The sequence below is a fragment of the Cebus imitator genome, unplaced genomic scaffold, assembly GCF_001604975.1.
Source record: "Cebus imitator isolate Cc_AM_T3 unplaced genomic scaffold, Cebus_imitator-1.0 Scaffold305, whole genome shotgun sequence".
Classification (NCBI taxonomy): Eukaryota; Metazoa; Chordata; class Mammalia; order Primates; family Cebidae; genus Cebus; species Cebus imitator.
Genome location: NW_016107620.1, coordinates 1,849,018 through 1,855,836, shown reverse-complemented (window position 1 = coordinate 1,855,836; position 6,819 = coordinate 1,849,018). Strand labels below are relative to the sequence as shown.

Genomic DNA, 6,819 nt, shown 5'->3' with positions numbered 1-6,819 from the left:
CAACTCTGCCTTACTTAAGAAGCCGTACATATTATGTAAAGATGTGAAGATTTCTGTGTCCCAACAAAATTTTATGAACATTGAAATTTTGATTTCATATAATTTTCATGTGTTCCAAATGTTATTCCTTTCTGATTTTCATCCACGTTATAAAATAAAAATCATTCTTAGATCACAAGCCATAGAAATATAGATGGTGAGCTAGATTTAGCTCATGACCTGTAGAGCCTTGTTATAGGAAAAAAAACTAAAAATTAATGGGCTAAGCATTTAAGAATTTAGGGGAAAAAATGCCTCAGCTAAAATAATTTTAATGAATATATTTCTACTTGTCAAAATATAATCACCTTGTGCTACTTTAAAAAATCTTGTTTGAAGTGTAGCTAAAGGCTCCATTTCTGTTATCCATACCCTTTACCTTCTCTTTCCTGCTTTATTTTATGTCTTAAGAGACAAGGTCTTGCTGTGCTGCCCAGGCTGATCTGAAACACCTGGGCTCAAGCAGTCCTCTCGCCTCAGCCTTCCAAAGTGCTAGGATTACAGATGTAAGCTTCTACACTGAACCCTCTTTCCTATTTTAAATATTTTGTTCTCAGCCATAGCCAGGGTGAATTTCTCAGTACAGTATTATGCCTCCATTTCTTAATTCTTTCTTTTACTCTTTCGAGTAAAGAAAATAATCTATTGAGAATTTTATTTTGATCACTGTATTTTTTTTTTAAATAGTCAGTCTCCATAGAGATTGTCAAAAATTGCCAGTGCCGACTGTATTGCAAGTCGTCACAGTGGGGTATTGGGAAAAGTTTTCAATTAGCAATAATCGCGCCTTGGATAAACCTCATTGGCTATGATACTGCCTCTGTGCAAAGCTGATCACTGTATTTTTAATTGCACTCACTCTGTATTGCTTCCATTTCTTATTTGAAGTCATTTCTACTTTGTTTTAAGCATGGCTATGATTGGATTTTTAAATTTTTTTTGAATTTATGTGGTTACACAGTATGTGCATGTATTTATGGGGAACATGAGTTGTTTTGATATAGGCATGCAATGTGAAATAAGTACATCATGGAGGACAGGGTATCCATGTCCTCAAGTATTTATCCTTTGAGTTACAAAAAATCCAATTACATTCTTTGATTTATTTCAAAATACACAATTGTGATTGTTGACAATAGTCACCCTGTTGTGCAATCAATAGTAGATCTTATTTATTCTTTCTATTTTTTCTACCTATTAACTATCCCCCGTCTCCTCCCACCAGTCCCCCACTATCCTTCCTAGCCTCTGGTAACCATCCTTCTACTCTCTATGTCCATGAGTTCAATTGTTTCGATTTTTAGATAGCGCAAATAAGTGAAAACATGTGGAGTTTATCTTTCTGTGCATGGCTTATTTCATTAACATAATAATCTCCAGTTCAATCTAGGTTATTGCAGGTGATTTGATCACATTCATTTTATAGCTGAACAGTACTCCACTGTGTATATTTACCACATTTTCTTTATCTAGTCACCTTTTGATGGACACTAAAGTTGCTTCCAAATCTTAGCTATCATAAAGAGTGCTGCAGCAAACACAGGAGTGCACATATCTCTTCGATATACTGAGTCCTTTTGGGGGGTGGTATATACCCAGCAGTGGGATTCCAGGATTATATGGTAGCTCAACTTTTAGCTTTTAAAGGAACATCCAACCTGTTCTCCGTTGTGATTGTACTGCTTTACATTCCCACTAATATTGTTGTTACTGACTTTAAAAAAAATAGTGATAAGAATTTATTTTTCTGGATTAGAATTGGAATTTTGGAATGAGGAGGGTTGTCATCTTGACTGAAATTGGACGTACTATTTGTAATCATCTAAATTAAGACTAAAACAACCTAGCTAAACAAACTGAGTTTCCAAGGACGAAGCCCTTGATGTAGCATTACTTTGTTTTAAACTAACCTGAAGAGCTAAACACCATAGAGAAATGCCAATTTTCATTGTTTGCTACTAGTCTGAGAGTTCTTTGTTGAGAGAGTCTCTGTTGTATTCAGGCATCTTTCCTTGTAAATTAGCAGTTTCTGACAAATGGTCATGAAAATAAACACTTGACAACAAATGAAAGAATGCATTCTCTCATTGGACACACCATTAATACATTAAGCCAATGCTGCTGATTTGATTTTGACTATAAATAGAATGTCACACTATCTTGTCATAAATATATTAATTAATTCTACAAAGAAAATGATTTCATGTTCAAATGTCTAAATAATACTGCACTTATGAGTGTTAAACATGACTTTCGACTACAGGAATTCATTGAATGTTTAACATGTGACTGCTTTGTAAATTTTCAAAGGTAAAATAAATTCTCATCTTATACAGAAACTATTTTTAAGGAACATCTAATGGAATTAATATTTTAAAGACAAATATTTGAAAATAGTATTACAATAGATCCCTAAAACTTAGATTGCGTAATAGGAACAGTACATATTTTGAAGTCATTCAAACTTTATTAATTGTACAAATTTGAGCAAGTTATTTAAGCTGTTTCAATTTCTTTATTGATCATAAGGGATAGTCATAACTACAAAAAAACACTGCTGGGAGAAGTTTAATGAAATATTGAACCTATAGCACTTACCAATGAATCATGGTTAAGCTCTATATATGCATAGCTTTGTAGAAAAAGAGATGTTTCTACACCTTTATCTGACTCTATTTTTTCCTTTCTACTGAATTTCAAAATGTATTTCCTCCCATACATGGAAATTTTTATTTTTCTGGCTGTAAGACTGTATTTGAATTTTAGTTATTATATCACCAGAAGATGACAATATCCCAATATTAGTCTTAAAAAGAAATTCATGTCCCATTCAGTCCTCAAAATTAAATCGCATGTACCAACCAAATTCTTTATTTCCTATTTACCAAAAATAGTGAGCACAAAGCCATCTAATCAAAAAGCTGTACTTTATTTATAATTGTGGGGTTTTTTTCTTTTTTTATAGCTTTATTGGGAGCCTGTTGGTAAGAAGGGATGATTGGTAGGACAAGATTTGGGCTATCCTCTTTGTTCCAGCCTAAACAATAACTACTTTCAAAACCTCACCTGGAGTTTTAACACCTGACATTGAGGCTCAATAAATGGTCGTTATTATTATTAGTTTTGTTTAGGAATATTTGGATTTCTAAAACTAATTTCACTCTTGCCTTTTACCTCATGGTTACAATGCCACATATCATTAATTTCCTGAATTGATAATTATGTTCTAAAATCCTTCCACTGTATATAGAGAAGACCAGAAACTTGAGGCTCTCAATGGGTACCATCTTTCCAATATTTGAAACTAGGAGCTTTACTTCTACATAATAATTCCAAATTTTTTAAATGAATAATAAATGACTCCTCCAAGCATACTCAAATAAAAAAAAAAAGTTTGTATACTATTGTGGACTGATTTAAGATAATTTATGCATGTGAAATTATATTTTCTTTATATGTATAGCAATAGCCTCCACACGTTAGAAGTAGATGAGGGCAAAAGTTTCTCCTCCACAACCTTGTCAACTCAATACAAAATGAAAGCAAGTCAATATAAAATGAGAGCAAGTCTCAGGATAAACTCAGACACTAAATGTAAGATTAATTAATCTTACAGTATGGTAACTGTGTTAGAGTTCTCCAGAGAAATAAAACCAATAGAATGCATACCTACACATATATGTATGTGTGTATTCTATTTGTATATATGGAATAGAATTATTCTATTAGAATAATTATACAATAGCATTATAATAATTATATTATAGAATAGAATATATATATAGAACAGAATGCATACATGTATGTGTGTGTATATATATATGAATGAGAGGATTTATTAGGGGAAAAAGCTCATATGATCATAGACACTGAGAATTCTCATGATAAGCTGTCTGCAAGCTAGAGAAGCAGGGAAGCTAGTAGCATGGCTCAGTCTGAATCCAAAAGCCTCAGAACCAAGGAATTCAACAGGTAACTCCGACGCTGAAGACCTGAGAAGCCAGTGTGCTACTGGTGTAAATTCTGGATTCCAAAGGCCAGAGAACCTGGAGTTTTGATGAGCATGGACAGGAAAAGAATTGTGTCCCAGATCCATAAGGGAGAGTGAGAATGAATTTGCCTTTTTCCTGCCATTTCATTCCACTCAGACCCTCAGCCAATTGCATGGACCTTCCATACTCAGAGCACTGATTCAAATACCAGCCTCTTCTGGAAACATCATTTCTGCTTTGCCAGAAATCTGGGTGTCCCTTCATCCAGTCAAGGTGACACCTAAATTTAACTACCACAGTAACCAAGTATTCTCAAAAATCAGTATGTAGACAAAGAACCATTTATCAATCATACCTATGGGACCATATTTTATGGTTCAGGCTGCTGAGGTCATTATACGTTTACACCATATGCATAGAAGCATGAGAATGACTTTAAAATACTTCCAGACAATACATATATTTTGAACTCTAGAAATTTTACCAATACAAACTCTTCTGTAACAGTCATCTGTTATTTAATAATATAATTTTATTTTTTAAGAAAACCACTACATGGTTCATGCATGAATTTTTAGATTACACAGCTCTTTTTCCCAGGTCACATTTTCTCAGCTCAATTTTTACTCTGTCTACTACATGAGCAACCAACTTCATGTAAGTATAAACTGACACCACCATGTTTTGTCTCAACCATGTCTCTCTTATATTCTGCCATAGAGTTTCACTAAAACTCCTCTAAGAGGTGCCTGCAGAGCACTGTTCAGCACTTTTACGTGCTCAAACGTGGAAGAATGGAATAGCATCCCAAAGGATAAATACTGTACTTCTTTTTTCTTCTCTCAGGTGAGTAATTATCTAAAACAATATGCTAAGCTCCTCAAAAAGCCCCAGCATTTTTTTAAAATTTTCATTTCAATACTTTTTTTGGGTATGGGTGGTTTTTGGTTACATGGATAAGCTCTTTAGTGGTGATTTCTGATATTTTAGTGCACCTGACTCCTGAGCAGTGTACACTGTACTCAATACGTAGCCTTTTATCCGTCATACTCCCCCAGCCTCCCTCCTGAGTCCCCAAAGTTTATTATATCATTCTTATGCCTTTGGGGCCTCATAGACTACCTCTCAGTTATAAGTGAGAACATACAATATTTGGTTTTCTATTCTTGAGTTACTTTGCTTTGAACAATGCCCTCCAGCTCCATCCAAGTTGCTGTGAAAGACATGACTTCATTCCTTCTTATGTCTGAGTAGTATTCCATGATGTACATAGACATTTTCTTTATTCATTAATTGGTTGATGGGTAGTTAGGTTGGTTCCATATCTTTGCAATTGCAAATTGTGCTTCTATAAATGCTTGTGTGCATGTGTCTTTTTCATATGATGCCTCCTTTTTCTTTGGGTAAACACCCAATTCTGGGATTGCTGGATAGAATGGTAGTTCTGCTTTTAGTCTCTAAGGAATTTCCATTCCATACTGTTTTCCCTACTGGTTATCCTTATTTAAATCCTGACCAGCAGTGTAAGAGTGTTCACTTTTCAACATATCCATGCCAATATTTTTTGGGGGGAGTGAGACATTTTAATATGGTCATTCTTGCAGGAGTATGTTGGTATTTCATTGTGGTTTTTATTTGCATTTCCTGATGATTAGTAATGGCAAGTATTTATTTATTTATTTATTTTCACCTATATTTTACGTTCTGGGATACACGTGCAGAGCATGCAGGTTTATCCCATAGGTATACACGTGCCATGGACCAGGTAGATTCACAGCTGAATTCTACCAGAGATACGAAGGAGCTGGTACCATTTCTTCTGAAACTATTCCAAACAATAGAAAAGAGGGACTTCTCCCTAACTCATTTTATGAGGCCAGCATCATCCTGATACCAAAACCTGGCAGAGACACAACCAAAAAAGAAATTTCAGGGGAGTGTTTTTTTTTTTATATGTTTCTTGGTTGTTTGCACGTCTTCTTTTGAGAATTGTTTATTCATGTTCTTTGCCCGCTTTTTATGAGATTACTTTTTTATTGTTAATTTATTCGAGTTTCTTGTGGATTCTGGATATTAGTCATTTGTCAAATGCATAGCTTCTATATATTTTCTCCCACTCTGTGAGTTGTCTGTTTTTTCTGCTGATTATTTCTTTTGCTGTGAAGAAGCTTTTTCGTTTCATTAGGTCTCACTTATTTATATATTTTTGTTACATTGGCTTTTGGAGTCTTAGTCATGAACTCTTTGCCTAAGCCAATGTCTAGATGAGTTTTTCTTATGTTATCCATTCAAATTTCTATGGTTTCAGATCTTAAATTTAAGTATTTGATCCATCTTGAATTGATTTTTGTATAAGGTGAGAGATTGGGATTCAAGCATATTTTTCTATATGTGGCTTGCCAGTTTTCCCAGCACCATTTATTGAATAGAGGGTTTTTTCTCTGATTTATGTTTTGTAGGTTTTGTCAAATATTAGCTGTCTGTAAGTATTTGGCTTTATTTCTGGGCTCTCTATTCTTTTTCTTTGGTCTAGGTGCCTATTTTTATCTCAGTACCATACTCTTTTAATAACTATAGCCTTATAGTATAATTTGAAGTCTGGTAATATGATGCCTCCAGATTTGTTGTTTTTGCTCAGTCTTGCTTTGGCTATGTGGGCTCTTTTTTTTGTTCCATATGAATTTCAGGATTGTTTCTTCTAGTTATGTAAAGAATGATGACCATATTTTGATGGGAATGTCGTTGAATCTGTAGATTGCTTTTGGCACTGTGGTCGTTTTCACAATAT

General features: G+C 34.1%; 1 non-coding gene across 1 annotated transcript; it reads right to left on the bottom strand.

Annotated features, from left to right (window-relative positions):
• Window positions 1-730: 730 nt before the first annotated feature.
• Window positions 731-871, bottom strand: LOC119467563. Its single transcript, XR_005196097.1, has one exon. It is a non-coding gene; the product is annotated as a U4 spliceosomal RNA (small nuclear RNA).
• Window positions 872-6,819: the final 5,948 nt, after the last annotated feature.